The sequence below is a fragment of the Nannobrachium achirus genome (genome assembly GCF_963921795.1).
Source record: "Nannobrachium achirus genome assembly, chromosome: 5".
Taxonomy (NCBI): domain Eukaryota; kingdom Metazoa; phylum Chordata; class Actinopteri; order Myctophiformes; family Myctophidae; genus Nannobrachium; species Nannobrachium achirus.
In genome coordinates, this window is record NC_137814.1 from 30,808,753 (window position 1) to 30,817,775 (window position 9,023).

The window sequence follows — 9,023 nt, forward strand, 5'->3', positions numbered from 1 at the left end:
AGTGATTGTAAAAATACCTGTGATATGTCTTCTTTTATATTCCTGGAGCGATTATACATCAACGGTCTCTATCGTTCAGAATTATTTTTTGTTCCTGAGCTGTCCCAGCCGAAGCTCATAGACGCTAATGTTATTCACCGAACTTCCGGTGCTAGTTCCGCCACCCAAAGTGTAGGCGTGGACACCAACACGTCACTGGGTGACGTGGGTGACTTCTCCTCTTGCTCCTAGGACCAACGGGGCTTGAAGAAGCTGATGGAGGGAGGGGAACGCAGTTTGGTGTCAACTGAGACGTCCTGAAGATAGAGGTTCAGAGTGTGTTTTGATTCACACTGATAAATTACTTAAGAGCCACGGCCACTTAATAGACAAAACAGACAAACACAACAAGAAGCTGTAATCCACTTGTGGACAAATTGATCTGAAGCTGTTTGGACCCATTGGGGATGGATGAAGATCCATCTGCATCTACACCTGGCAGACAGACCTTTGTTCTGCAGCCGGAAACCTTGGCTATTGTGAGAAGAGTCACAAATGATTCAGGCCTACATACTCTAAAACCCCTGTCCCCTTCCACTCCTTTATACTGGAGTGAGGGACTCCCAGACCCTAAGCCTGCATGCTTCCTCTAACTTCTTAACCCCCACCCCCAACAAATCTCCTGTGTCTACATGGTCGTGAAAAAGTTTTAAAACAACTACACCCCAAGCCCACAGCCTAATGCCATAAATGGCTCCTATAGGCCAGGTTAAGGGAGGTTGAGGAAGGAGAAGGTTGTGTGTGGAGAGAGCTGGGTGAGAGATGAAGGAAGCTACCATGGGCTGGGGCCGGGACGGGTTGGCTGGGACACGCAACCATGGGGATAGTGGGAAGTTTGTAAGTGCCACGACCACGACCCTCATGTCAGGGGGCCAGTGATAGCCTGACGTCCCACAATGTCAGGGGACTGTAAGGGCCAGGACCTCCGAACCTGCTCTGCAGCCAAGAGTGTGCCCTGTCTACCTGGTATTGATCCCCGTCCTTGGGAGGCTGCCTCAGGGAACGACACAAGACGGAGACGCTGAGACAGAGACAGCCGATTGTACTGTAGGAGCCAGCAGTGGAACACGGAGCAACACAGATAGGACGGCGACCAGCCATGAGGTAAGGACCACATCGTGCCCATGTGGAGGACCAAGACGAAGGAAGACGCAGACCCGAGTATCGACGCACATTCACAGCAGCGGCAGAGCAGATGCTCTGGCTGGTCGGTAGGTCTAAAGACAATGATACTCGAGGTCCCCTAGACCGGGTTCCCAAACTTTTTTGTAAATAAATATTTTTTTTAATCCGAGGCACCCCTACATTATAATTTTCACTCCCAGCACCTTATATTTATAGCATATCATCGTTGTCGGGTGGAAACCTTGTATGTCCAAAACTGTTCGTTTTGTATTTATCATCTAAAAAATGTACTAAACTAGAGAAAACAGCAGATCTACAAGCACACAACGCCTCGCGATGGGAGGCGTTGTGTGCTTGTAGATCGGCTGTTTTCACTAGTTTTGTGCGATGGTCTTGTATGATGAAGCAGGGCTTTACTTTACCAAAAGACGTTTGAACCTTGGCACATTTGAAGCCATTTTGATTAGAACTGACTGAAAATAACCTTGTACTTCAAGTTTAAAATGATACTAAATATTTTTTCAAGTGTCCAAATAAATTCCAAATATCAAATGATCTCGCGGAACCCCTGGACTGCCGTCACGGCACCCCAGGGTGCCCCGTCACCCACTTTGAAAACCCCTGCCCTAGACATGTGTTACTACTAGCTAAAGTACTGTGAACTTATGTGGCGTCTTCCTTCCCCTCCACAGGGACCTGGAGCTGGTGTGTGGCTGTGTGGCATCGTCCAACGTTGATGCACCCCCCATTATCTCTGTTTTATGCTTTTATTATTGTGGGCTCGCTGAAAGGCGAGACCAGTATGTTGTTCCAAATCTTTATAGGTCAATCTTATTTATTCTCTGCAAAAGAATTACCGACAGTACAAAGGCAGGGCCCTTGGCCAATGAGGAGCAACATTCTAGGTGACATCATCACCAACAAGTGCGACCTGATATAAATAAGTACAACACATTGGCTGGAGACCAGTATGTTATATCAGTATGTTATGCTATACTTAGTTTACGCCCCCTCTGTTATACAACATCTTTATAGATTTAGCCAATGAGGGAGCAGCGAGCCCACACTGTTTCGTAGGAACAGTATTTCTAGTTTTAGTAGATGGGTCTTTTTAATTTATTTAGGTAGGCAATTCTATCCATTAGTCCTAGACATCAGGGTTGACATCTCAGTTACGGTCTTACTGGACACCACTGTGGCGGGTCCTAATCTAGGACAACCAGTCCCTTTGAGTAGCATTTTATAGTATATATATATATATTATTGTATTTTTCCAAATAGTAGCCCGGGCGTTTAATACGCAAAATTGATTTGAACACCTGCCGATTAATTGGTGTCTGACAGCTATTTGCTTCCATTTGAATGGCGGGCGATGCGCAATGCTGTGTCAGACACCCGGTGGGTATTTGGTGCCAGGCGGGTATTTGGTGCCCGGCGGGTATTTGCCCCAGGCTGTTATTTGGAAATATAGGCTACGGTATAGCAGTTAAATTAACGGTAACCAAAATCCTCGCTTTAAAACTCGCTCATCCTAAAGCCAACCGCTTGGTGGGGCGGTTCTTGTATTCTTGTATTTCTTTGTGTGCTTGTAGATCTGCTATTTTCAATAGTTTTGTGTGACATGAAGCAGGGCTTTACTTTTACGGGGAAAAAAACATACACATTTGAAACTTGGAGATACAAAGTTTCTGCCTGACAGTGACGATTATGGAGAGAAGGTTTCTGCCCTAAAGTGATATTCGAGATATCCTGTGATAAAGATGAGAGACAGGAGACACGGAGATGGGGCAGAGAGATCACGCAGCAAACCTGTACTTGGCCGGCTTAGCACTTGAGAAATGAATTTCAATAGGCAAACTGTTTTTGCCCTCATACAAGCTTCACTGAGCTCAGCTCAGAGATCTCAGGAAATCTCCAAGCACCACAGCACTCTCGCCTGGACTCCGCTCTCCACTCCCCAATATCGCTCCACTCCGTACCTGCGCTCCGCATAAGCCTCTGATAAGATAACGCCACATCTGGTGATATGAGGAGATATGCACGGTTGCACGAAAACGTTACAGGGTTATCCACTGTGAATGTGTATGTTCTCCCAGGGGCGTTACAAGGGGGGGAAAGTGAGACTGAGTTACTAGGGCCCACGGTGGAGGGGGCCTTAATTATTTTATACTTTAGCTATTGGAAAAATAGCAGATATACAAGATATACGAGTCGTGAAAATGTGTGCAAATCTTTGAATAGCCTATATGTATTTTTTTTACGCAAACATTTGTAACTAAAATTTTGCTTCTGGGGGGGAGGGGGGTCCCTGGAACTAAATATTTTGAGATGGGGGTCCGTGGCCAAATACATATCATTTTGAGGGTCCTTCACATGAAAATGTTTGAGCACCACTGGCATAGAATAAAATGCTCACAGCACGGCACCGAGTTAAAGCACAAAATAATTGAAGTAAATCCTTGGATCCAGGGCCCAGAATTTGGTGCGACACCCCTGCCTCCCACACCAGAAGACATGGACGTTAGGGATATACTCTGTATGTCACTAGCATTACATCTGATCCCCGGACACTGCTCATTGGCTGCCCTCTGCTGCTAATATTTAGGATGTCTTAAATACAAAGGGAAAGTTTCACCACAGGGATCATCCATAAGATATAACTTAGGACATGGCTTTCTATGGGGTGCGAGTATTGTGATTCTTGACCTTTATATAAACTGTGAGCAAGTAAACGCTCAAAAATTAACCTAAATGACATACGGCAACCAGCATGTATCTAAAAAGGCAACAAGTGCAGTACATACTATGGAGTGCTAGGGATGAGGTGGAGACTTAACAGGTGATTTTCAGGTTTGGAGTGCCTCTAGACTCTAGAGGGAAGTCATTCCATAGTTTGTTATAGTTTAAGGTACAGAACACATGGTGACAAATGACAGCAATCACACATACAGTACAAAGAACAATGGCAATACAAAACTATTCTGACAACATAACGCAGGTAAAGCGACAAGAAATAATGTACAAATGATTTACAAAGAATTGCACTTAAACCCTACTGTATACTGTATGTGAGAATAGAGGATACACAAGCTCAGGACTTGTTGCAACGTGTTGTAAGCTTGTAAATCTGCTATTACTGCAGAATATTCAACTTTAGTCAGGAACACTCACGCCTAAGTAGAGTAACCATTTATTGCATAAATGGAATACAGTTAATCTTGGCGTTAATGGGCTCCGCGTTCCCTGAATTTTGTTCAAGCTTTCTGAGCCCGCTAAGCAAAATCAGGGAACGCTAAGCAATACCCCCCATAGGGATACAATAGCAATACATTGACATGTAACTTAGTCGAATCACAATATTTGAGTTTAACAACATGGACATGAGTTTAGCCATACTGATCGACGTGCAAAGGTGGAGGCTGCAGGCTGGGGTGGAGGAGGCAGCTACTGTAGCAGCAAATGTACTCTATGTACTATGTACTGTACGTACATAGAGAAAGCAAGCCGTATTTAAAGGAGCCTTCTCTACTGATTGAGAGCTTTGATTGGAGTATGGCAGTCATGTGACGTAATGACCAGCAGATAATTATGATAATGAGGTATGAGAACAGAGCTGACTGGCGGAACGACTCCGATGTCCTGCATAAACTAACGCTAGCGCTTCATTTATTTACTCCAAATGTTTGTCTAATTTTGCAGATTGTTTGACTATCGTCTATATAATGCACATTGATTTCATGTGGTTAGGCATTGATGGAAAAGCAAGGGCTTTTCTTCTCTTCTGTGACTTTGAAAATGTTGGCTTTTCTTATTTCACTTTATATATTTTTTCCCACAAGGTTGTCACCTGAGACCAGCCAGAATATGACAGAGTGATGGATGGTATGAACGTCAGTGTCCTTTTTAAATGTAAACTGTTTACCCAGCTAAGGGACACACAGCGGTTGAAATGCATTCCTTTGGCATTATCAATCTGCGGTGCAGCAACCTCTCTGGCCCCTGATAAACCAGTGTTAGGCAATTGGTGTAAGCAATAGATAAGCAGTAGCGGTATAGGAATGTGCTCTCTGCTTGGGGGGGAAATTGTTCATCGCTGAAACCCTGTTAAATTGTAAAATTAGCCATACTGTACCCTACAACGTGAGTAACTCCAGCACAGAAAGACTATTACCAAGCTGATTCTCTCTGGAAGAGAAAGCTTAGGGTGAGAGAGAAACGACAGATAATAAAATGAGATGACAGGAACAGGGATATTGTTTCATTATTCTTTTTTCCCCCTTCCTCATACTAAAATAGAGCAGGGCAGAGAAAGGGCACTGTTGGAGGCAGATTTGAGACGGACAGGCCAGTGAGTTGCCAGAAATGGGCCTGTAAAAAATGAACGCAGCCCATGATTGTGCGATGACATCTCGTCTGGTGGGAATTCTGCAGCGTGAAGCAGAGCAGAACCACAACAAAGCTTTGTTTCTAGACTTGTGACAGAACACAAACACATTTATTGCGGTTATAGCCCCCATCCTGCCTGTCTGTCACTTCTCCCCTGCCCTCTGAGTGTCAGCAGCTTGTTAGAGGAAGATAAGGAACAACCCCCAGGAATGGAACTGTCTCTGTCACACATTACGTTGGTCTCCTGGGACAGACGTGTTGCTCCAGCTAATTTCAAATGCTTCCGTCTAACAGTCTAATAACAGTCGTGAGCAACTTCGGAAGCTCTGAAAATGTGTAGAAAATGTGTAGCAAATGAAGCGTTGCGCCTGTCTCTAATTCCATTTCGCCTGTGCAGCATGCCTAACAGTCCTACAGGAAACTAGATTAGTCGAAGCCTAGCTGTTTAGCAGAAATGGAAATTCAAAGGTAAATTTTACCTCCATCCATCCATCTTCAACCGCTTATCCGGAATCGGGTCGTCGGTGTAACAGTTCCAACTGAGATTTCCAGAGCAACTACCTCCATTACACTCTCTGTAGCATTCCAAGATTGTGGACGAGATGGTCTGGCTTGAGACACTACATATACAGTATGTTTATGGCGTAATTCCTTGACCGTTAGGTTCAACTCGAGCTGTTCGGTTCTGTTCTATCAACTCTCATATGAAAGATGGTTGACAATGTAGGGTTTCTCAAAGTGGGTTCATAAAACGTTGGGGGGAGTGGGGTTCAACCCATCGAGGTGCTCTTTTATTACCAGTTTAATACAGTATATTTGAGTGCACATTCTGCCACTTGTCGTGAGCTGTGTTTCACAGAAGCGTGGTTGCCTAACACCAGTCACAAATCCCACTGACCGTGAAAACTGTTGTTCAGACATGAAACATTGTTCCTTGTTAGATCTTCTTGACAGCATCATTGGAGTCACATAATTCAGTAGGTCACCAGTTTCATAAGAGCATCTTTTTTTTCTTTTTTTCTTTTTTGCAGGCTGCCTGCAAAACATTCAAGTTTTGTTCCTTATTCAGCAGCCACAAGGTTGCTCATCCAAACTATTAATTATTCACAGCGGTTTGACAATGTCCAAGCAGTGCTGGTCAATAATAAAACAAAAGACAATTTTCTATATTTGGTTAAATGCAATGGATTCAGCAGGTCTGTGTGTTTGTTTAATAAATGGTGAAATTGCATGATTACCTTGAGGTAATGTTTGTTTTGATGTATTGAAAATGGTACAGTAAAAAGTATTGATGAGTTATGTGAGAAGACTGTAGGCCTAGGGATGCCTGCAAAGGAATCAATAGACACAGATTTGCAAACAGCAGCTCATTTGAGCACAGTCTATAATGCTCTTCTTTCACAGTGGAACCATTAATAAGAATGTTTCTTTCCCATTTATAAGTGTATAGTTGTTCAACAACATTATAATAGAATGGTATCCCTGGCCTATCTTAAGGCTACAGTATATAATTCTATCCCTGGCCTATTTTAAGGCTATACAATTCTACTTCTAATAGTCACAGCCTTTTATTCTCACCCTTGGGAATAACATAATCATATTCTAACAGCCCAGTTTAATATAAAATCTGTTATTTGGCATTCAATGAGATGTTTTCTAAATTATATAAGCAACACAGAAATCTTTCAGAGCAGAAACTTAGCCTAAATCGTAATTGGTTGCGGGGGTGCTAAGGGACCTGGATACATTGGTGCTGGCCCAAAAAAGGTTGAGAACCACTGATAGAAAATCAGGGATGTACACAGTACACCTGGGTCTGCTGGAGTAAAATTAGCACTCAGGATTTTGTTGTGTAGAACAACCAATTCATCTCTATTTTATACATATAAAATGGACAATTGTAGATCAGATATATATATAACAAAAAAAACTAAGTATTTTCTGATGCCATACTTGTTTTTATTCATATATATTTTCGAATGAAGGCCTTTTACTTTTAACAAGGTATTTTTATAAGGTGTCTTTGTATTGATAAATCTGAATACGTTTTCCAACACTGGTGTTCATTCAGACTTCATTCAGCAAGTCCTTATGCAGGAAAGGTAGAACATTAGGATGGAAAAGTAGCCTACACGGTAAAATCAGTGTTTTTAGTGTTGAGTGTCAAAATGGAAGACTTAAATGTTCAAGGATTTAACTTTTTTGTAAATAAACCTTATTAATAACAGTAATGACACTATCCACCTGCTGATCTCCAAACTGTCAAGTAGCGACACGCTGTGAGCTTGTAGCCTGTAGGTCACGATTTTCATTGTAAATTAAAAGTAAATTAAGAATTAGAGGAGAGAGTAAATAATTAATTTATTCTCAAATGTACATACATATGTATATTTTTTCCTGAGTATGAAAATTAATTAGACAGGAACTGAATATTAAGATCAAGGAACAATAGACTGACTGAGGACGATTGCAAAACGGGGAAACAAGACAGACTCACAAAGGACTGTGAGGGGAAAAAAGTGTCTCAATGATGGAACAAGGACAGATATTAAAGATATAAATACGTACAATTAAAAGTGAAAACTACACATTTTCAGGCACTTGTCATCACAAGCCCTCGCTGCTGTGATCATATTCTCTACAACCTGTCTCCTACAGGGGACGTGCTGAATGGTGACGAGCCCACTTTGACTGACCTTTCTGTTTTAACTCTTAGAAGAGCAACATGAGTTTGTTTTGGGACTGTGTGTGTGTGTGAGTGTGTGTGTGTGTGTGTGTGTGTGTGTGTGTGTGTGTGTGTGTGTGTGTGTGTGTGTGTGTGTGTTCGTGCGCACACTGGCATGTCTTCCTCCGTCCTGACAGAGCCTCCCCATTAGGCCCAAGAAGCAGAACCAAACCACTGAACCCTTTCATACACCTTTGTTCTACTGATGAGCACTCTCTCTCTCTCTCTCTCTCTCTCTCTCTCTCTCTCTCTCTCCCCCCCTAATCTGTCTCTCTTCATCTCTCTCCTCTCTCTCTAAATTGTGCAATTTCTCGTCCTTTCTCTCTCGCTCTCTCGGTTTTCTCCTTTTCGACATTGTTCCCCTGCGTTCACATGTGACTACAAGTGATTGACTGAAACATTATAGATTTTGAGATAGCTTGCTGAGGGTCCGACAGAGCAGGTGTATTATATGAGGCAAGATAATGGATATAAAATGAAGTCCTCATTCTCTCCCCGTGTCTTCCTGACTTGCATATAATGTACCAGTTGATATCAGGATTATACAGTTGCTGCTTGCCGACAAGCAGATGGGCCCGCCGGCGCTTTGAGTGCCATCGACAGCCTCCCTCAGATAGGGAGAACAGAAGAGGGATTATATATTTGATACGCACCATGCTATTATTTTTCCCGTTGGAGCTCCGCTCAACATTTCTGTCCATCTGAGAGCTTGTGTTGAGTACAGCAGAAGAACTGGGATTTGTTTCCC